Source organism: Brienomyrus brachyistius, unplaced genomic scaffold (assembly GCF_023856365.1).
Source record: "Brienomyrus brachyistius isolate T26 unplaced genomic scaffold, BBRACH_0.4 scaffold62, whole genome shotgun sequence".
In the NCBI taxonomy this organism is placed as follows: domain Eukaryota; kingdom Metazoa; phylum Chordata; class Actinopteri; order Osteoglossiformes; family Mormyridae; genus Brienomyrus; species Brienomyrus brachyistius.
In genome coordinates, this window is record NW_026042337.1 from 508,760 (window position 1) to 531,630 (window position 22,871).

General features: G+C 52.0%; 1 protein-coding gene across 1 annotated transcript in view; it reads left to right on the top strand.

Moving 5' to 3' along the window:
* Window positions 1–5,606: 5,606 nt before the first annotated feature.
* The window catches only part of LOC125725183 (ras-associated and pleckstrin homology domains-containing protein 1-like), a 55,752-nt gene continuing 38,487 nt past the window's right edge, over window positions 5,607–22,871 (top strand). Inside the window, 2 exon segments of the mRNA XM_049001892.1 lie at window positions 5,607–5,995; window positions 19,416–19,511. The gene's annotated coding sequence lies outside the window, so the exon portion shown is untranslated.

Below are 22,871 nucleotides of genomic sequence, written 5' to 3' on the forward strand. Positions count from 1 at the left end.
AGTTTAATGGGGTTAATTTAATCCTGCGTGCCAGTGACGAGACCGCCGATCTCATGCTGGCGTCTCGGATGGTTCGGCTGCTTCCATTGCTGAGTGGCAGCGAAACAACCTTGGTCACGTCTAATTCATGGCTTCAATTCGCAAGTGATCTCTACCCAGCCAGTAAGTGGAGAAAAGCTGAGATTTGTGATTTGCGAGCGGGGTTGATGGTCCTGCATGATGTGCTGGGGTTCCTGCAGACGACGAGGACCCAGTCAGACATGTCCAAAAGAGCAGCAGGTGAGCCTTTGCCTCCCCCAAGGAGAAAGACAGCATGACAAGCAAATAAACTGTCACTTTATGGCCTTATCATTCTTACATGTGACCCACAGACTCTCCACCATGAATGAGACACTGTGTGAAATGAAGAAGAATCTGATTAATGTTTGGATCTTGAGGGATGAGGGACACTGTAAAAGCTGTAGTTTACTGGAAGCGGATGTTCTCCCACAAAATGGTACTTGGTACTACGGGTTGGTTAAAATATGATGTTTTGTAAGAGACATATCAGCGGTGAGATGGGAGCAGTGGGTGAGTCTCGGAGTGTGTCATGTTAAGGTGTCTCTGTACAATAATCTAAATGTTTGATCTGGAAGAAAAGTGAAACGATCTGGGTGTCGACAGATGATAATTATATGTTCGATTGCTTGAACATTTTGATCTGTTGGTGTCAATGGTGGCAGAAGCAGATAAGAGGGAAAAATGTAAATATTCTGCAGTGTGTGGACTGTTTTATGTCGTAACTATGGCGGACGGGAGACGTCTTGCGGAAATATTTGCGAATAGCGATTTCCAGTGAGAACTTTTAGTCAGTCGGGGGTGAGGCTATAAATTCTAGGCTGCCTGCTGAAATGACACATTGCCCCCCCCAGATGAGTTGGTACTTTCAATCTGAAGAAATATGGGTGACACAGTATATAGACCTTGTGGGGTGGGGTGGGGGGGGGGGGGGGGACTCGATAGGACAGGAGGGATACAGTGATGTTTTGATGTCTTTTAAATTAAATGCGGATTTTGCAGTTGATGAGGAGCCTGGAGTCCCATCACCATAGAGACCAACGTTTGCCACTGCGTCTGCTGACCCTGGACATGAGGACAGGGAGCGGAAGTCCAAGGCAGGTGCAGTTCCTCTCTGTGTTCCCTGCTGGACACCCACCCTCACATTTGGATGGGGCTGGAATTTTACATTTAAGGGTCATATCTACCACTGGTTGTTGAGACCAGTGTTTCTCAAACCAGTTCTTAGGCATCCCCAGACTATGCACATTTTTGCTCTCTCCCAACTCGCATGGAATTGGGAGACAGCAAAACTGTGGACCGTCTGGGGGTCCTCAAGGACTGGTTTGAGAAACACTGGTTTGGACAGAGTGGCATGGTCCTAGAAGGTGTGAAACATCTCAGCCCAAATACTCGACACATTTAAACTGGTCCAGCTCTTACCTCATCGTTAGAAACACCTGCATAAACCCATCACCTCCTGTGTTCATGCACAGACTGTTTTCCTCTCATCTACTCGCACCCGGATGACTCAGTGCTCTGCCCTGTACTCACCTCTGTCTGCTGAACACATCGCTGGAGAAGGCCTAGCCTGGACGGTGACCCCCCCCAGGAAGACGATCCTGCTGACGCGCTGCTGACGATCCAGGAAGTCGTGAGAAGCAGTAGAACGTGAGGCATCTCTAAAATCCCTAAAAGTGGCCCCGCAGGAATTGCTGCAGCAGTGCAACATCCGTGCAAGCAAGTTGAGCATGAGTGTTACACCGGCGGATGGGGGGGGCTCCAGGGATCTGGGGAGCTGGACCCGCTGCAGCCATGACGGAGGCTTGCAGCACTGGCAGCCATGCTGTGGAAAATCAGGGGCTTAGCTGTGCCTGACCCTGTATGAACCGACGACTGGACCTGCGATGCGGATCCCAGCTGTTGGTGACTTTGATCCTTTCAATGAGCTGCAGTTGGGATGGCTGAAAGTAACAGACAAGGGAATAGAAGTTTAATAAAGGTAAAGAAGGAGGGAGATGGGATCGGGGCATGAGACAGTCAAGGGGGACAGTGTAGTCTCTTACCTTAGGAATAGATATGGTGATATGGTAACTATATAATGGGAGATTAGATTTAAACAGGTGGGATTTTAAAGATTCTTTATATCTGTGTGATTGACTTGTAAAAGGGTGGAGGTGAAGACGCAGGCCTAAGGGCATCCCCGGCTTTCATGGCAGTGACCACAGGGAGGTTATATACCTTAACACACTTAACATTTTTTAATGAGGAGGATCTACAGCAGTCTTTGATTTTTACTGCCCGTGTCTGTTCCTAGTGGTAAAGTGGAGAGGGATGAGATGAGAGGTTGGAAAAGGGCCGTCTAGCTGCCCTCTGCCCTTCCTTTGGCGACTGGGAGGCTTGGATGTGAAGTGAAGCAGGCAGATGGGTTTGCTGGAAGACAAGACACAGCGTCCTCAACCAGGAAAGGACGAGTGACTGTGAGCCCCACGGGGAGCCATTTACCAAATGGTCGCTGGATGATGTGAATGTGAATTTTCAGAAGTGCAATAATTATACCTTCCATCCATCCATCCAGCTGCAGGTCGTAGTGTAACCTGACCTGGAACCTGTCAGAGGAGGCACTGGGGACTGAGTCAGGTGACATTCGGGATGGCCTGACATGGCAGACTGCATGTTTATTCACACAATCACAAACCTATTTAAAGGTTTAAATCACAATAAACAATAAAGAGCAATTCACCTTCCAAAGCCTCCCAAATTAGAGCAGAGCACTAAGAAGTCATTTGCTCATTGGTTTAGAACACGGGTCACCAACATGGGGCCCCCGGGCACCACATGAGTCGCCCGCGGACCTGTTCTAAAAATAGCACCAGTGAGCGGCGTCCAAAATTTAATTTTATCCTGTTGCTATTCTTCTTTAATCACTTTTGCATTTATATAGATTTTAAAATGACAATATCTTTAAAAAAGCATTTAAAACATGTTTATTATACTGTACAGGACGTTTAGATATGTTTAGGAGGGCGTTTGAAACTGGTAGCCCTTCGTATGGCTCAGTACCGGTGAAGTAGCTCTCAGTTTCAGAAAGGTTGGTGACCCCTGGTTTAGCGTAAAAGAGAAAAGACTATACCTATTTCAGACAGTAGAGGGCGCATGTACTGCACACAAGTGGTAGTTCACTCACAAGCAGGTAAGAGTCCCAGCGTGTGGTTAAGTGGAGCATACAACTAGATTTACATGAATTAATTTAACAGATGCTTTTATCCAAAACAACATATAAGTGAAAAAGCAGGGTCAGTCAGTCCCTGGGGCTGCTGGGGTTAAGGACCTTGCTCTAGGGCCCAAAGCATTTAAGGGCCTTGCTCTGGGGCCCAAAGCATTTAAGGGCCTTGCTCTAGGGCCCAAAGCATTTAAGGACCTTAGTCTAGGGCCCAAAGAATTTAAGGGCCTTGCTCTAGGGCCCAAAGCATTTAAGGGCCTTAGTCTAGGGTCTAAAGCATTTAAGGGCCTTGCTCTAAGGCCCAAAGCATTTAAGGGCCTTGCTCTAGGGGCCAAAGCATTTAAGGGCCTTGCTCTAGGGCCCAAAGCATTTAAGGGCCTTAGTCTAGGGTCCAAAGCATTTAAGGGCCTTGCTCTAGGGCCCAAAGCATTTAAGGGCCTTAGTCTAGGGTCCAAAGCATTTAAGGGCCTTGCTCTAAGGCCCAAAGCATTTAAGGGCCTTGCTCTAAGGCCCAAAGCATTTAAGGGCCTTGCTCTAGGGGCCAAAGCATTTAAGGGCCTTGCTCTAGGGCCCAAAGCATTTAAGGACCTTAGTCTAGGGCCCAAAGCATTTAAGGGCCTTGCTCTAGGGCCCAAAGCATTTAAGGGCCTTGCTCTAAGGCCCAAAGCATTTAAGGGCCTTGATCTAGGGCCCAAAGCATTTAAGGGCCTTAGTCTAGGGTCCAAAGCATTTAAGGGCCTTAGTCAAGTTCTCGACTAAAGAGAAATTCATAGATATAAGGATATTCACACAGAAGAGAAATGCTGATTACCTTTAAAACTGCTGGACTTGTTACTGATGCAACACACAAAACTGAATACATGGCATGCTATAAATAAAACTGTGAATGTTTAAATTTAAAAACTGCATGACAAATGGAAAAAAAAAAAAACGGCATCATACCGCAAAATTACAGCGTACAAGTGAACACAATAACAGAAATTGTTAAAACTTGTAAAATATTTACAATTAACAATATATATATGATATATAATACACACATATTAGAACCAAATTGTCTATAAACATATGCATCTATATATATAAAGCGAAAAAGAGCAAATCATAACAGTGTTGAGCAGCGCCGCAGTTTCAGGGACTGGGAGGTATTATTGTACCTCTCTTATAATCAGCTACTGTATCCTTCTTTTTTTAACAGTGCAAAGCTCGGTTTGGGAGAACATGATGTTTTCCATGTAATGTACTATGAAATATGTTTACATATAATCGTTACAAAACATTTACTCTGTGTAAACTAGACCCACTCCCTCTCCACGTGCCCGAATGGTTCTTCCACTGTTGGCGCCAGTGGCGGTAACTTCACTGTACAGTTTGTTCCCTGTTCACATCGTTTGAGATAAATGCAGGTGTGAGGTCTAGCTACAGAAAGGCCGTTTGATTCACTGCATGCGTGTTCTCCTTTGTATTGTAAGCCAGCGTTTTTATACATTTTTTTCTCCCCACTAGTGGCATGACCTTGCAAAACCCGCCACACATTGTAGCTTGTGGAGCACTTACTTTATGCAGATGCTTTTCACACAAAACCTCCGTAAGAATTCAGACATTCTATGTTTCAAAGGCGACAAAGGTTTCTCTGATCAAAGGATCAGTACGACTCTGAATATGGTGGTCAGAGCCCAGCCTAAGGGCTATGGTGTGCTGTTGCCACTAACCTGTTTGATGTGGCAGTTTTGTGGGGCAGTGGGAGTGATTATGATGTCACCCAAAACCATCTCCTTCAGCCGCACGTGTCATTTTACGCCCAGAACCGCGGTAACCTCTGCCCTGTCCTTACAAAGGTGTAAGTTAGCCTCAGTTAATGGATTTGGAGCCCTCATTAATTACAATCACACTCGAGTCCACCTGTTTGCAATGTGAATATCTTCTTTTACCATTTCTTGAATTTCTTAAACAAATATTAGTGACTTTTGTACCTCCTTATTAACTTTCGGACATAAATAAACTGCACCCCGCAACTCAAATCAAGATTTCCTCTTGACTGTCCCATGTTGGTAACATTGGCCCACTGAAGGATGGCATTAGTTTCAAAAGCAGCATTTAAAATTGCATCTATAACATGCTGTACGACCCTATTAGCAACTTGCAGTCTGACATAAACTCATAAATTTGAATGCAAACATTACAATGTTTAACAAATAAATCCAGTTGCTATTGTTATTGAATTAATCCATAAATAATGCATTGATGTGTGCAACATTAATTGCAAAATAACATCAGTATATCACTGGATACTGCAATGCTCATTAAACATTTGCAGTCCAGTAAAGAATAATCATTTATTCCGCTATGTGTTAAATGCTTTGTCTCTACCCGTCCAGATGAGGGCAGTCTAGCACCGATGGGCGTTACTCGTGGCACGGTTTAGCCACGCTGTATTATTGGCTTTTGTTGATTTCTGGGGTGGACAGGAAACCAGACGTACAGACCGCCCAGCAGTAATCCGTGCTCCCGTCCGACTGAGAATGGAGGTGGGGACGTGAGTCCTCTGCGTACCGAGCCACGGAACCAGGGAGTCGCCGGCGCTCGTGAAAATCCAGAGCCTTTACCGAGTCTGACACATGTAATTCAATTAACGGCTGGATCTCCATCAACGTTTCTTAATCCATTGTTGCCAGTGTCTTTCCCGGGAAAGAGGGAGAAGCATTCCCGAAAATCAAACCCTTTGGATTGCTGACTGTAAGTAATCGTGGCTTGAATATACATTTTGATTTTAACGCGCTCGGGGTTTGACCGACAGCGAGAACGGCGTTGTCATTCTTAATAGTCGCAGGTTAAAATGCGGTGAACTACGGAACCGTTCTTCATTTTGCGGCTCGATGGTTGACAAAGCCTCTCCTAAAGATCCTTTAAAACATTTAGAAGTGTTGAATCGAAAACGGCATTCGCTTTTTATTCGTCGTAGAGACTACAATAGCTGATGCTGTACTGAAAGCCTACTTGGAGTGTTTTTTATATATTTAAATATACGGCGGCGGGCTGCTGACGAGATCATGCCGGTAATGGTGTGTTTAAATCTGGGAGCCGATAAAGCGCTTCGACGGGCTCCGTTGAATTGCTGTGTGTGTGTTTTTTTCCTTGGGATCCGAGGGGTGTGTGCCGGAGGGACTGACACAGGAAAACGCCGCGGATGTTTCCCGGCCTGTGCAGCCTCTTTGAAGCAGCCACTGCATTGTTTGCTCGCCATTCACCGGTAACTCGCATGTGCATCTGCTATAATAGTCAATGTGGGCGTGTATTCGCGCACCAAATTCCCAATAATCGCTATTAATTCATCATTTTTAACGCGATATGATATCGGATTGGTTTGCAAAGCGCTGTATAACTGGCCCCCGACGGATATAAACGCCTTCTGCATGTATCTGTGTGCTTCGGACAGAAAATAATGATGGTAACGGTCTCCACCCTATGTAGCTGCTGACGTTACGCGGTGCCCGGCATGTGTCGTTAAAATCTTTAGTGCTCTGCGACAAAAAGGGGGGAGAAAATCTCATCCTCTGGATTATGGCCAGTTTTTAAACCGGCACGACTCGTTTAGTCTAAATATTTATGTATACGAGTGCTGCTGCTGCTAACCGTTAAGATGGATACAGCGCGTTTTGTGTCCATTGCCGCATGATGCTCTCTCTCCCCTTCGGAAATACGATCGCGGATCGCTGAAGCCTTCGGTTTTATCCAGGAAAATGCGAGGCTGGATCTGGATTTATTACTAAGGCTTTATTTTTGCCCTCGTGGGGCTCAGTGCTTTCCAGATCGCCACCCGTTTCATTTACGAATGGATCCCTGTGCTGACCCATCCTTGCGGTGCCGACCCATCTTTACTCATTTGCATCCAGCAAGATGCCCCCCCCCCCCCCCCCCCACTGCCCGTGGATTGAGATGCAGCTGTCAGGGAAAATATTTACAGAGCCTGGACGACTCTGTCATTTGGGCTTCACGTAACTACCAGTGTCACAGGCGGCGGAAAACAGACATTTCAGCGCTTTAGCTGAAAAAAAAAATACTGGTGCGGGCGGGTGTCACCTGGGCTGCGTGATTTTAAGCTTGTTTGTGTGTAAATATCTATGATATCAGCAAGGGAAAGGCAGCGCCGTCGGCAAAATACACATTAAGCCTGACAGCAAATTTTAAAATGGGTTTATTTATACATTAAATGATGCTTTTAACTTTGCATAAGCTACATTTTTGGATTATTTCTCTCTTAATAACATTTCTCTTTGAATACGTTTGAGTTGTATTTTGAGGCAAGTAAGCATTTTGAGGGCTGGTTCTGGGTCCGCTGTGCCAGGTGAAACCGGTTACACTGGGATGTATTTGATGATATTGAGAGGGCCAGCCCTGAATCGGCTGTAGGCGGATTCAGGAGGTGCTTTAGTCATCAGCCATCCTAGGCCATGATTTGGATTTTCAAACCTCTGGATTGAGTAAAACGTACTTCCCGTCGAGGCCAGCCAAGACTTTGGTTCCTGGGGACATGATGGCTTTCATCCATCTATTTTTCCCTCAGTCACTCGTCTGTTTGCTCGCTCACTTTCTCCGTCCTCCGCCGGCTGCCCGTTTTCCAAGTGTCTCTGCGTTTGAGGCATGTTGCGAAACTGCCTGTAGTCAGAGTAGTGAGAGAGAAATATTTAGGTTGTCAGGTTTTTTTTTTCCTTCTTCTCTCCAATGGAAATTATGAAGTCAAGTGGTTAACGTGGTTCTCCTAAAAAATAAAAACCCACAGCTTGCATAAGTGTATGGATGAGTAACTCTTACGTATCGCTGGGAGTATGTGTGTGTGTGTGTGTTATATTTGTTGGGACATATTTACTAAGGGCAGGTCACCTTTCATTCACTCTTAGAAAGATAGGTTCCTGCTTTCACTCATTCCCATTCTATGCCTGGGCTTCCTCTGTGCTTAGTGTCGCTGGGTTGGCTGCTTTTCACTCTGTGGGACCCCCCCAACAGGACTCGCACCCCCCCCCCCCCCCCCCCCCCAAAGTCATTCAGTATGATGTAGACATTTTTGAAAGCCAGCGGTGTTTGTAACAGGTTGGCTGCCAACCGCCCCCTGCGTCAGAGGAGTGACCTCATCTGGCGGTCATGTGGGTGTCGCGGGTGGAGAGGGAGGGGCAGCGATGAAATTAAAGCTCTCTTTTAGATCTTCCTGCCGCTCCCATGGGAGGGGCCCAGACGAACACAGACATCCATGTCCTCTTTCACGGCCCAGATCCACCTGTAGATGCTACTCGCGGCGTCGTTTGGGCCAATAGGATCCCACTTGTGGCCGGGCTCTCTTCCGGCTCGCCGCACGTCATTCTCGTTCCTCTGTTTTTCCGTCCTGTTTTGTCAGTTCAGGAAATCCGTCGGCAATGGCTTTCTGGAGGGTCATCTGACATCCGGAGACCCCTCCTTCCCCCCAGCTTTGGAGACCCCTCACTCATTCATTGCAATTTTATTTGAACCAGATGGAAAGATTTCAAGCCGCACATACAGGCACAAAGAGTGTTTTTTGTGTAATTAAGGAGTTCCTTGTTCCACAAACCAAGCCAGCTTCGATCTGCTGCCTCTATACAACACCGACTCATAGCTGGAGATCAGGATCCTCTTTGCCATGTTCTCACGGAAGTGTAGAATTTCTCTAGATGTTCTCGAATTTCTCTGGGTGGCCTAGTGGGGGCCCAAGCTCCTTTTGGGTGTGGAAGGGGACCCGGTCAGTTTTGGAGGCTGAGGGGGAACGTCGTCCGGGCCACAGCGTGCTATTGGGCGTAGAGTTAACACTGATAAAAACTGTTGATATCGCACTAAACCGTGAATCACTGAAGGTCGTATCGATCAATCTGGAGGCCTGGCAGGTCTCGTACCGGCCTTGGAAAGAGTGATCTGTCAGCATCTACGTCCACAGATGGGAGACCTCGGATGAATCCCCACCTCTGTTTTAAATTAGTTGCTGATCCTTTTGGAATTTAACCTATTTTTATTCCGTTTTCCGATCCTCTGAATGAACTTGCAACTGAGCCGAGCGTTTCGGCAGCCCGAAGGTGTCCTGGGTTACAGCCTTGGCACGGACCCCCTCTTGGGCACAGTCGACCTTCGACACCGCCCCCGGCGTCCGCTGCACTCCAGAGCAAGTGTGACTCCCACCCTACCCAGAATCCGAGGGAGAGTGGGGCAGATGGTTCTGAGGATGTGTGCTTAAAATTTGCTTCTCCCTGCCTGTTTGTTTGTTCATACTTTCGTGCATTTTTAAAGAAAAAAACACCTTTTAATGGGCTTTGATGCTACACTTATGGCTGCATTGTGATCCCTTGTGTGGAATTCCGAGCCTCATTGTGGGGTGGAATATTCTAGCCCGAATATATGAGTATTCTGTTCATGCCCCCTGGATTGGTCACTGCCTGGATAGGGGTGGAGATTGTTAGTTTATCATTCTGAGGACGCACACCTATTTCGGCTCAGGTGCTCCGTGCTCCGGAGGAACGGGCCAAGCATGCTGGTGTTTTGGTTAAATCTCTTCACCGGCGGAATCACCATGATGTCAAGGGTAGTAGTTAAATGCGGAGACTGTGGTGATCATCTGCTGTCCCTTCCTGTATGGTAGCGAGATGCTGTCTCCTCAGGCATGCTGAGCTAGGAGCCGCTGGGCTGAAAGGCTCCTGGACTCGGGGCCGCTGGGCTGAAAGGCTCCTGGACTCGGGGCCGCTGGGCTGAAAGGCTCCTGGACTCGGGGCCGCTGGGCTGAAAGGCTCCTGGACTCGGGGCCGCTGGGCTGAAAGGCTCCTGGACTCGGGGCCGCTGGGCTGAAAGGCTCCTGGACTCGGGGCCGCTGGGCTGAAAGGCTCCTGGACTCGGGGCCGCTGGGCTGAAAGGCTCCTGGACTCGGGGCCGCTGAGCTGAAAGGCTCCTGGACTCGGGGCCGCTGGGCTGAAAGGCTCCTGGACTCGGGGCCGCTGGGCTGAAAGGCTCCTGGACTCGGGGCCGCTGGGCTGAAAGGCTCCTGGACTCGGGGCCGCTGGGCTGAAAGGCTCCTGGACTCGGGGCCGCTGGGGCTGGGAGCGGCACAGCTGGGGACTGCATTGGTTGTGTGGCTGCACCCGCAGGTGTTCTGCAGCTGTGATGCCCCAGTCCAGCAGACTGGGATTGATCTTGAGAGCAAACTGGGACAGCAGGATCTGACTTGGAGGAGGACCTTCCCTGGCAATCGGGCGAGCCCTCCCTCCCCCACTTCCTCATTTCCCCTCCCTCTCTTTCTTTCTTCTTTGTCTCTCCATCTTTCCCTCTCTTTACTCCTCTTTTGCTCTTTGCTCCCCCTGTATCTTCCCGTTGCCTCCGTGCCCCCTGTCTTCTCATCCTCTTTCTACCTGTTCCACCCCCCTCCTGCACAGCTGTGTGTCCGTCCCGCAGTCCAGTCCATCGCCCTCGTGCGCCGTTTTCCGCATGCTAGCCCCCAACTGCGTTACGCAAGCGACGGAATCTGCCGGCTGCCTTGCACTTTCCTGGAAGCGCCGGCAGCTGCCAGCCAGCCGCGGATCGCTGTGAGTCAGCAAGTCTGTGCGCCTCCTGCTCCCGGCCCACCGTGTGCGTACACACCTCCAGAGGAAGGAGCTCTTACCTGCCTATACGCCAATTAAGCAATTTAACCTCAAGCTTTCAAGGAACAAAGGTAAACGTGGAATGCCAGGGGTCGTCTTGCCTTCCCAAGATGCACTGGGGCCTCGGCTACACGTCTGAGCTCTCCTGTTGGGACCCTGATGTGCCGAAATGGCTGATGGCAGGCAGGGGAGATGCTCGGGAATGAAGCGCTGATGTGTCCCTCCAATATGAATCGCGGCAGGCCTGTGAGGGCCTGACCACACACACATCCTCCCCGCGAGTGTGGTGTCAGGCCGCGGGAGAGAAGCCTCGTGGCCGAGTGTCTGTGAATCTTAATGTATTCTATGTAAAGCGCGTGTAACTTAAAGTGAGCCTTTGTCTTTATGGTCTTGTGTGCTGTGTTCAGAAATGTCATCTGCGTATTTCTGGGTTTTAATAGGGGATGGCAGTCTGCTTGCATCTTACCCATGATTAACATCTTTGCTAAGACGGACGCAGCTGTGAGGGAAGCCTGCAGGCGTGGGCCGTGTGATCGAGGCGTCCTGGGCGCGTCGGCTCTGCCGGTGGTGGCCTGCGCCGTAAATGCGTGTTTGCGCGTCTGTGTGCGTCTGTTTATGTGCACGTTGACCTGGCAGACTTTGACCTGCTTGTCAACCTGCCGTTTCCACAACACAACTACAGCTGGGGGGGGGGGGGGGGTTGCATCTAGTGAAAGTGAGGTGGGGGAGGAGCAGCAGATTCCCGGAATGTCTCCCGCCTGCCCAGACAGGAAGGGGGGGGGGGGGAGTGTTGTATGCCTCACCTGGCCAGCTCACCATTGCGTCCGTCCTGGGCCTGACTCAGCATTACTCAGGTGCAGGAGGTTTGGGGGCTACATCATGCTGCCTGTGACATGACCCCCCCCCCCCCCCATGTGGGCTTCATGCTAACAAACTGATCATAAAGTGACCTGAAATGGGAACAGCCTAAGTTAAAATGCTACCCTTACTTACTGGACCCTGTTTATTTAAAGAACTTGCATCTGGTATTTTACTCCTGATTACACAAGTTTATGCAGCAGGCTGCTCTTGCGTGTTTTTTTGTTGTCGCTGCTGCGTTCCCCTTTCTGCTTTCCGCACTCCAGATGCAGCCTGATTGGTCTGTGGGTGAGCGTGTCACACTTTGCCCCAGTCCAGTGTGATTCGTCAGGGTCACTGATTAAGTGCGAGGTCAGTGTCTGTAAACCAATGCGATTTGGCCACTGTCGGGTGAGGCGTAATGGCTACATCAGGCAGCAGAATCACGTTCTTGGAAAGTTAGCGCTCGTTTTCGGTCCAACACCCGAACACCAATGGATGGCGAACAGGGTCGTCTTACAAAGGAATGAGTGTCTTCTCGTAAAATCTGCCAGCGGTGAGACGAATATGTGAGGAACAAAGGTAACCTTTTGTGACGTCACATGCCTTAATTACCCCCTGCCCTCCATCTGCCGCGCTCCAGCACGCCATTGACACTGAAAGCCTCTCAGTCCGCCTTTTGGTTTTCCGTCCTCGAGGTGCGAAGGGAAATACTGAGAATGCGGTGGCTGGTCGTGGGGGAATGAAGGATCCTGACGAGATGGTTTTGTCTGAGACGTGAGGGTGTGTTTAGTCTTCTTGTCGAGGTTGAGAGGAGACACTGTCAGTTTTGAGTGTCTGTGATTTCACTCGGCTGCGGAGTTGTTCATTTATCTAGTTGTTTTTTCCACTGCTCCTTTCCTTTGAATTTCATACTCGTGATATATAAATAATCACGGCACATGTGGCTCACGGGCTCTGCACGTGCTTCGCTCGTCCAGGCTGGTCGTCGCCCAGTCATCGTGCCTGCTGACGCCTTTCCTGTTCACTGAAGCGAGCAACATCCAGCCTGAACTTTGTTGTGAAATCCCAAGAATTCTCCTGTTTTTTTTTCTTTCAGTTCTGTGGTTGGTGAGATTTGAGGACCTTAGTGGATGCAGGCACTCGCCCCAAAAAATGCCAGGGGTGGTGGTGGGGGGGGTGGGTGGGCAGAGTGTGGACCTGCTGCCGTTTGCCTGGGCCGAACGATTATCCCTCAATCGCTCATTAAACATCAGCATCACACAGAAAAAAGGTCAAGGAACAGACAACCCCCCCCAACACACACCTGGGTTTGCTGAGGGCGTGCGGCACGTTTTTGCTCGGTAAGGGAGATAGTAACAGCTGAACTGCAGTGCTGGGCTGGGTGGGGGTTGGGGGGGGGGGGGTTCCAGTTCATTCGTTGTTGACTAACGTGTCAGTTATTTTATATGTTTGCTCAGCAAACCTACCCGTTGCGCCCTGAGGGGCGTCAGTAGCATCACCTGTTCCATCGCACAGCCCGCTGGCCTCCCCCAGGAGTGAGCTTTATCCCAGGCCCTTTGATTAAACAGATAAAAGTGGGAATAACGGCCAGCAGTGTGAGACCCCCCCCCCGTCACCGACTGCTGGAATACCAGGCCCCCCAACAGCCGGCTCCACTCTGCTCCATTCCTCACAGCTCCTGCACCTCCCCATCCTCTCCCATGTCTGAGGCGGGAGGTGGGGGCTTTCCTCGTTGGCCGCGCAGCTGGAACCCGCCAGGATAATCTTAGAAAGTCTCGGAGCCCACACCCACACGGGCCGTGAGGTCATGAGCGTGGCCTGCTGCCAGGGGAGGGGTCAAGTTACGTCTCTCTGCAACAGGTGCTGCCACTTGGGAAGGAACTGTCATCGAGTCACTAGACAGCATATTCAACCCCCCCCCCCCCCACCAAAAAGTGAGCCTGTGGTCGACTCCCAGCACCCACCACGCCAGTAAGTAACACAGCCAGACACAGAACAGAACTGGGTGGGGAGACTTATTTTTAGCTGAATGAACAGGGGGAGCCCGCATGCCCCCCCACCCCAAGCAGCCTTGTACCTGCTTATAACAGGACACTCACAGTCCATGAACAACAGCATGGCAATGTATGGTTGCTATGGCTGCAGCCACGCCCATCGCCCCCTGCTGGTCGCCTCTCATCAGAACACTGGCTAAACAGCTGCTGCCCCAGGGCACAAAGAATCGAGGAAATGGATGCTCTGAGTGGTTTTTTTTCTCAGCCTGTGTCATGCATTCATTTCATTGAATTGCAGAACCCTCCCTCCCCCAGAAAGAGTCTAACCCCCACTAATATCCCCCCATCCAGGTGTGATATTGCTGTGTGTGTGTGTGTGTGTGTGTGTGTGTGTGTATGTAGCTCACGTCACTGCTGCTCTGCACGATGACTCTGTCTGTTTGCATGGAAAAACAAGACACTTTCACCCAGCCTGCTTTTCTCTGGAGCATCCCTCTCCATGCTCGCCACCTTCCTGCGCTCATCCTCCACAATAAAGCCCGTTTGCATGGTTCCACCAGACGTTTGCATCCACGTTTTACATGAGATGGTGCCGCTGTAGACGCTGTGTTCGTGGGTGTGGCCTCCCTGCCCTCCGGCGGCTCCATTGCTGATCACCGTGCCGGCGAGTCTTTCTGCTTCCGTCGTCGGCTACGTCGGCTCGCTTCTTAAACCAGTGATGTTCCCAGCATGCACTGCTGCTGCCCGATTAGTGCTGCTGCTGCCCGATCAGTGCTGCTGTTGCCCCTGCCGAATGAGGTTTTTGCTGCTCCCCTCAGATTCAAAGGTCAGCATCTTGGGGTCTCTCCTCTCATCGACCACATTCCTATGTAGCCACACCACCCATCATAAACCTCCCCACCCTCACGACATCCAACTCCCCCTTCCCCATTCGGCAGTGCAGTATAAACACCTGAACAGCTAATAGCTGCTAATTTTAGTAACTTCAGCCGCCCTCTTTATGTTCGTCTTATTTTGGGTGTAATTCATGCCTTTGTTGCTTTCTTAGAGTTCCTGTTTGTGTGAGTGTGACATCACTTACCCGCCCCCCCGTACGGCCTCAGTCACCCATCCGGTTGGGCGGGCCAGGTTCTTCCATGCCCTCAGCTGTTTCGATGCCCTGTATTCCTGTCCGTGTTTTTCCTGACACCGCTTACGGCCCAGATACTGCCGTGCGGCGGACGCCTCCCCCCTTCCCGTAAGTCGCCTGTGCCCAGCTCTCTGACTGGCCGTTCACACACCCGTGCACGCTCCTGCCCCCCCCCCATCTCGCCCTCTGTGCCTTGGCAGCCAAACGCCTGCCTAGTGCCTGTTTTTAATGCCTTTTTTAACGAGTCAGCACCTTGTAATTAAGGGAATTTTTCTTCTTTCAAACTAAAACAGCCTCCAGAGGGAGGTCTGGGTCCCGACTGGCAGTTGCTTTCATAGTAATTACTGACACAGCCGCGGCGGGTGGACCCCCCCCTCTTAGAGCCCGTCAGCTGGAGAATCGGCGGGGGGTGGGAGATGTCAGCGCAGATGTAAACAGGGCGGGGTGCCTGAACACGTCACCTGGGGTTACAGACGGCTGCGCCGTCCCGCAAGAGCCAGGTGGAAAGGCTGGGAGAAGCCCAGGGCATTGTGGGAAGTGTAAAGACCGCAGCTGGGTGTGGCGGGATCGTCAAATGTGAAATCGCGGTGGGGGAGGGGCAGCCAGGGTACAAGTCTGTCCTCATTGAGGTTTCAGGGAGCGTTTTTTACCGCTGAGAAGCTGCCGGGTCCTACTGGGTTAATGCAGCTGGTCTGGCATGGATGACACTGGGATGTTCTCCTCTGTGTCCTGTGTGTCTGCTGCCTCTGTCAGCTCAGGATGTCCGGTCCTCTGTGGCCCCTCCATTTGAGTGCTCCGGGTGGGACAGTGGGAGGAGGGACGGGGGCCTGATGTGAGTGCCCAGAGCTCTGAGGCTCCACTGGGTATTTGGCCAAATTCTGGCTTCTGAGAGTGAATTTTGCCTCCCCCTTGAGTGATGGGATGGTGCGGTCCATGCTGTGCCTCCTGTAGCTGCATAGTGCCCAGCTGTGCCCATATCCGGAGTACGGGGGGGGGGAGGGGTAATCAGGCCTGAAGCCCCATGGACACACAAATGGATTGGCTGTTTTCCTTTCAGAGGGGAGAGGCTGTTAGGATTGGGGGGGGGGAGACATTGGATCAGAAGCGAGATTGGCTGACACATACAGCCAAACTGTTTAAAAACATCCGACACATGAGATACTAGAATTCTCAGCCATGAGGTCACTTCCTGCCTATGTAGAATGTATACTTAGAGTACGTATCCACATCAATGTATCCAAGGCTAATCAGAGAGGTTTTATATTTTTGTGGGTCAGACTAGTGTTTTGGGGTTTGGGGACCAGGGAGGGACGGTACACTGCCTCTGTCCCCTGGGCTGCTGACATCATGGCAGGGGTGGGGGACCACGAGCGTCCTGGCTGCCCGCCCACACCCTCTGTGTTTGCTCATGAATGACAGCTGCACCACACCTACCTGCCCCCTTACATTCGCCGCAGCTGTCTGCTGCCCTCTCAGGCAGAACCTTTGACCTTTGACCTGCTCTATTTTCATCCATCTTCCAAGTGGTTGTCCAATACCGGGTCACAGAGGACCTGGACTCGGGAAGTGTGTCCCGGGAAGCGCCGGCAGGGGAATGCCATGACTGGGATGCCGGTCCGCACATGCAGACAGACAGACACACACATTATGGGAAATTAGATACACCAGTTCCACGGGAGGAAACCCCTTCAATATGGGGGGGGAGCAGGGAGGGACCGCTCCACACGCGCAGAGCAGAGGCACCATTCAGACCCCCAGAGACCGCAGTGCTGTACCATCTGCTGTGCCCTTCACAAACAGGAATGGAAACCAGTTCGTATCGCTCCGCTAAGCACTTTCCATGGTTGTAAACATGTGCCTCCCTTCCTCCTCGTTTGGGAGTTGGCTTATGTACTGCCCTTTGTCTGCGAGTGATTTACGTGCCCCCCCTCCCCCTGTGGGAGTGGCTTATGTGCCCCCCCCCACCTTGTGGGAGTGGCTTATGTGCCCCCCCCCACCTTGTGGGAGTGGCTTATGTGCCCCCCCCCACCTTGTGGGCAGGGATGGATTACGGGACCGGGCCAGCGGGGCCGCTGCCCAGGGGCCCTTGGGGTGCAGGGGGCCCGTGGGGCCCTAGCCCAAAACAATTTGCTACGCTTATCAACAATGTATTTTCGTTTGTCTATTTGAGAGGGCCTACATTCTTTGATCCTCTGCCTACAAGGGCCCCTGACCCTATAGGGAGGGCGTTTGGCTGCCAAGGGCCCTTGAATTGTGTTGGTGGTGGGGGAGGGCCTCGAACGTTTGCCCAGGGGCCCACACAACCCATAATCCATCCCTGCTTGTGGGAGTGGCTTGTGTGCCCCCCACCTTGTGGGAGTGGCTTATGTGCCCCCCCACCTTGTGGGAGTGGCTTATGTGCCCCCCTACCTTGTGTGGGAGGGGCTTATGTGCTGGCCCTCCTTTGTGGGTGTGGCTTATGTGCTGCCCCTCCTGTGTGGGAGTGGTTTATGCATCCCTAAGTGGGCTGTTGACAGCCTTCCTCTTGACCTTGTGACAGTCATGTATTTGGATTCAAGCTGGAAAAGTTATTTTGTGAGACTCACTGTGTCAGAGTTCGGGTTTTAAGTTCAAGTGTCTGCTCCGTATCGCGCTGCTTTTGTTTTCCAGCACAGGGGTCTGCTGGCTCAGGCAGTTGCCTCGGCTAAGCCGGAGGGAGGAAGCCCCTGCCTTCAGGTAGCCTTTCTGACTGGCAGAGCTTTGTGATGTACGCTGCCTTAGTAATTAACTGTGGTGATGATGTCGGTGACTGCGGTCTGAATAACTTTTGTCACAGCTTCATGAATCACCCTCGGCAAGTGAGTGACTGTCACCTGATCTCCAGTAAAGTCAGCCCTCGACTGACTGGTCAGTCAAGCCTGCCGATCAGCCCCCTAGCGCCCCCTGCAGGGTAATGTATCCTACATATGGTTTTTATTTATCATTTAGGCCATTTCGAGTCCCAGGAGACCGCCTTGCACTATGTGAGATGTAATCTCCCCAAACCTGGATTGTGTGTGTCATGGCGTGTCTGTCTGCAGCCTGAGAGATGATTCCAGTACAGATGGAGATTGTCTCTGCTGCCAGGAGCTGAAATGGAGCATCCCCAGGGTCCCGCGCTTGTGCGTGTGTGCGTGTGCACTCGCCCGTGCTCGCCGTCAGCCCGTTTCACTCAGTCAGCTGATCGCTCGGGTTGCGTATCGCGCTCAAGGCCACAGCGGCGCCGCCCTGGTGGCCTGCTAACCTTTGTCTCTGGCGAACTTTCAGTCGCGCGTTTGGGCCTTTGCTGTGTTATCTGGCCGCCAGAGCAGAAAGGACTGTTTTTCCAGAGATCACTGGATTCGTTGTTTTTCTCTGCTTCTTGCTGTCAGGCGAAAAATATTTTAAAACCATATAAATGTGCTTGTTAGCAAAGGGTGGGGGGTGCTGGTGGGGGCTGGATTAAGCAGGCAAATGCAGAAACAAGCGTGTTTGTGTCGCCTCCCACTGACTTTGATGTCTCCTGATTAATGGAGAACAGACGGACAATAGAATGTCACACTGCTGGCACCTATGAGTGTTTCGTGGGGACGGGGTCCAAACATCCCCCTGCCCGGGGCACCTTCCTCGTGGGAACAGAAACTTGCCTCGTGGGACACCTTCCCCAGGCAAAGTTTTTGGTTAGAGCTAGCCCCCGCCCCCTCCTCGTTTCTAGCTGAGACTCTGCACAGCTGTTCTGTGGACAGCTGCATGCTCGGGAAGAGGAGGGGGGGGGCATGGGTACAGTAACAAGGTTTGTTTATACCAAGAGGGGCTGGAGGGGGGGGGAGCTTTATGTACATGTTTTTAGTGACACTCGTCTGTAAAAATAGACACCAGCTTGACTGCGTGCATCTCCGGCATCCTGTCTTGCTGGAGTTCCCTCCCCCCTCTGGAGTGTGAATTAAGCTGTTTACCCAGGGAGGGGGCTGACCATATACACAGACCCTACCACCCGGCTGGAATCCTGCCCCCCCCGGGCCTGTGCTGGACCTTTGGAGTTTAGATTGCAGACTTTGGGTTCCAATCCCGGCTCACACTTCTTACCTAAATGTCATCTGCCGGAAACAGCCACAGGGGGGCGCCGCAGTCAGGAGCCGAACCCATTGCTGCGCCATGACTGTCAGCTGACAGAGCCGCGTTTGCCAGTATAATCCTGCTCCTGTATTCTGTAAGGTTCCGGCCTGGTGGATCTCGAAGTTTCTCCGCTCTAGAATGTTAACGAGGTCCGTCTGTGTGACTGGGTGCTGAGCCGTGGCCCCGAGCCTTGTGGGGGGGGGGTGGGGGCGGCTCTTCTGGCAGCATGATGGGACAATTAAGGAACTGGAGCGTCAGAAGGTGCTGGGCTCTCGTCCTGAAGTGCTGGCTTTAGAGGTGACAAGCCAGCAGGGGGCCAGACGTTTTTTGCTCATTGACCTTGTCCTGTGTCTCACTTTCCCGCTTTGCTCTATAGGGGGCAGTATGACCATCGCTGTCCAAGTTTGCTAAATGCAGAAGATCCCTCACATCCGTATCGTGTTTCTCCTTAGGGCGAAACTCACCGGTTCCCCATCACCGAGTGCTCCGTGGTGATCGGTCGTCTCGAGGCCCTGACCTGAGGAACCGGGAAGGTCAAGACACCAAAGGTGAGCTGGGGGGTGTTTGAGTGTGCCACCATGCAGCCTCTTTGGGTAGAGTACCATGCCTCCATTAGTGGTGTTTCCTAGCCTTTATGGGGAGTAACCACTGCTCTATCTGTGGCATGTGGGATGATGTTTCTAATGATGGACCCCCACCCAAAGCCCCCCATCCTCGTCGGGACATGAGCTCAGAGTCAGGGGACATTGTGCCCACAACACATTTTGGAAGATTTCCGGGGACTGTGGGATGCAGAGGCTTGCCTCACTGAGATGTCGAAACTGAAAGATGAATTCTTTTAGGGGGGGTCCGGGAGGAATGAGAGTGAGAGAGAGAGAGAGAGAGAGAGCGCTGGTGTCATGGTGACTCTGCTCCGTCGCCCTGTGTGACAGAGTCGCGGGTCCCTGTGTGACACTCCAGGGTGACACTGTAAGTGTGTCACTAACAGAGCAGGGCCCCCTCCTCTCTGGGTTCTGTAGCTGCCTCCCCCCAGGCCACACAGCTGCTGCGCAACCTAACACCATGGGGTGATCACTTCATCTCTGGGGCACCACCCGAGGTGGTGGGGGGTCTGTGGGAAACTGCCAGACTTATTCTTTTTTTTTTTTCCCCATTGTATTCCCACGTGGTTCTGGGGGTGTCTGGTTACCCAGACGACTCAGCAGGTGTCATGGGGCCAAGGTGGCACTGTGCCCCAGTCCTGAATGGCCGGATCCCGAGTCGGTGTTCCCAACCACGTGGCGACCCGCTCAGAGCTTGCCTATCAGCGCCTTGCTCATCCCACCGTCCCTAACAGGCAGGATTTCCACCCCCCTCCATATTTGCCTGTCATTTTGCATTGTGTACCATCAAATGACACCCTGCCTCTTAAGGAGGCGCTCGGTTGCTATGCCGATAGACACCCTGAGCAACTGAGAAGCTCTTAATACCGTTTCCATGCACTTTAAGGTAATTCAGCTGGATTGTTTGCTACAGATAAAAATTCCAAATATATGCGATCATGGAATATCAGGAGTGAAATGCTGCCGCATAACAGACTGGCCTGTGTATACAGTAGCTCTGAATGTGGCGTCTTAAAAAGCGTTACTAGGTGAAACTGGTCTTGCTGAGTTATTCTCCAGTTTGGCAGAGAGGCTGCGCTGCGTGATGCTGGTAAGGGTGTTTTCCTGTACAACGTGTGAGCAGTACAGAACTGAAAGTACATTGTACATCTGCAGGGCGTGGCACAGCGGCAATGACCTCATCCTCATGCCCCCCCCCATCCCAAACCCTCCCCCCTGACATCTGGCCGAGTCCCTCCCCCCCCCACTGGGAGTTGTCAGGCTAATCGGAGCCGTACAGCAGGAAGCAGCCTGCTCGCAGACCCAGGGGCCACTGGCGTTTGCTGGGGCCAGTGTCCTGCCTGCTATGTCTCAGGGCACAAACGTGTCTCCTGCTGCCAGCATCAGGCGACGTGACCGATGGACGTCCGGGTGACCAGCGGATTGGTTCTGCACTGTTGCTGTGTACTGAAAGTCAGGGGAAGCAGTTGTAGTGCAGAATCAGTCAGTCATCTAGACCTATGTCCAGCAGGAAAGAGAAATGGCCCCCGAACCCCGCCCAATCTGGGTTTTAATGGGGGTGGGATTGAGGAGAGAGGCCGTGTCGCGTCGTGTTATCTGTTGCCCCCTGCAGGCCGTGTTTATGGCTGCGCCCACCACTGCCTGACCACATGGCTCCTGGGCCGTCATCGTCTGGCAGCCGTTCAGATTTTAATCCATATTATTCCGACATCCCTCCTCCTCTATCCATTAACTGCTCCGGGATGCGGCAGTCGGGATGCGTCCTGGATGAAGAGCGGCTTCTAACATGTGAATCCCATGTCGACAATTAAGAGCACGTTAATGCACCTTGTAGTAGGAACCCAGAGTATCCAGAGACTCCCAAGCCCGTAAATTCGGGGGAAGAGGGGCGCCCAGGCGTCCGATTAAATCCCGGGGTCCCGGAGCTGCGAGGTGGTGGTGCCGCCCGCTCAGCCCATGCCTGTTGCCCGGCTCTTGGGGCCGCTCGCATGGCGACGTGGCACTGTGGGTAACGGAGGTGCGTGTGACGCCTGGGCCGGCACCGCGAGCCTGGAGCGTGCCGTCTGTCACGGGGCCGAGGGTGAGGGTCTGCTGTTCCCATCGGAGCTCCCAGCTGTATACGGGACACGCTGCAGCTCAGGCTGACGTGGACCGGACACTGCCAGAGAAAGCAATGGAGGCAGGTTAGCGGCAATTAATGTACTGGCAGGGAAGAACTGAGCTCTCTGCCAAGATGAGCTGGCCGTTTCCCGCCTCAGAAAGGGGTGTGGCTTACATGTATTCGTCTATCCCATCCGGCTCTCCTCCTGTTTCCGAGGGCGACGGCGCGTCAGACTGGCGGCACGTGTGGAAGTCCAGCGTTCTCTCTCCCGCCGCGCCGCTCTCCTTGACAAACTCTCTCCGCCCCCACGTTCGCATCCCGACCCCGCCTCCCCAGTCACAATGTGATGCATGATTGGTGGATTCTGTGAGACTAACCCCCCCCCCCCCCCCCCATCCCACACTGACCCAGTTTTCGCCAGTCTTATTTCAGCCAGCGCTGTGATAATTATAATACGCATCATTTTTATGTACACATTTATTTTTAATTTTAGCATGGAGCGTAGGTGTCAGCCGTCAGGTGAGTGCGGTGGGCAGGACGGCTGTGATGGGCCTGCTGTCTTTGTAGACACGGTGTAGGTAGGTGGGATGTGTACAGTCACACCACTTGCAAAATGGGCAGTTGAGTTCAGGCTGGCTGCTTTCCATTCACATGTCTGAAGGATGTGTCACATGCTCAGTGTTTTCATGGGCACCTGGGTTCCCCCCCCCCCAGTTTGCTGCCTCCTTGTCCCATGTAGCTCAGAAATAAGACGCGCCCTGGCAGAGTTTGCAATTCTGTCGCCTCTGCACTCTGCCAGCCGCTCCGGCTGCTGGGGTTAGACGGGGACGTGTGGTGATGTCAGCTTGGAACTGCTGCCACAGGCGGCCCTTCTGATTTCCATGGCTGGGAGGAGAGCCGGGATCTGGGCTGGGGGATGAACGTCACTCCCTGTGCGGCTGGGAGGGGGCTGAGTGCTCCTTCCCCAAAGCCCCATGGACCCCCAGAGCTCTGGCACCAGCCAATCCTCCCTCCCGATGTTTTACATAGCACCCTTTCCCAAAAGCATGCCTCCCCCGCAGGTGCGCTACTTTCCTACAAGTTAGCAATAAGTTCAAAAACAACTGAAATTCTCAGTTTTTTAATATTCAGGAAGGACATAAGATCACATCTCAACAAGCAAGCGGGGCCCTAGGTTTGGCCTAATGTTACTCATGGAAACTTGC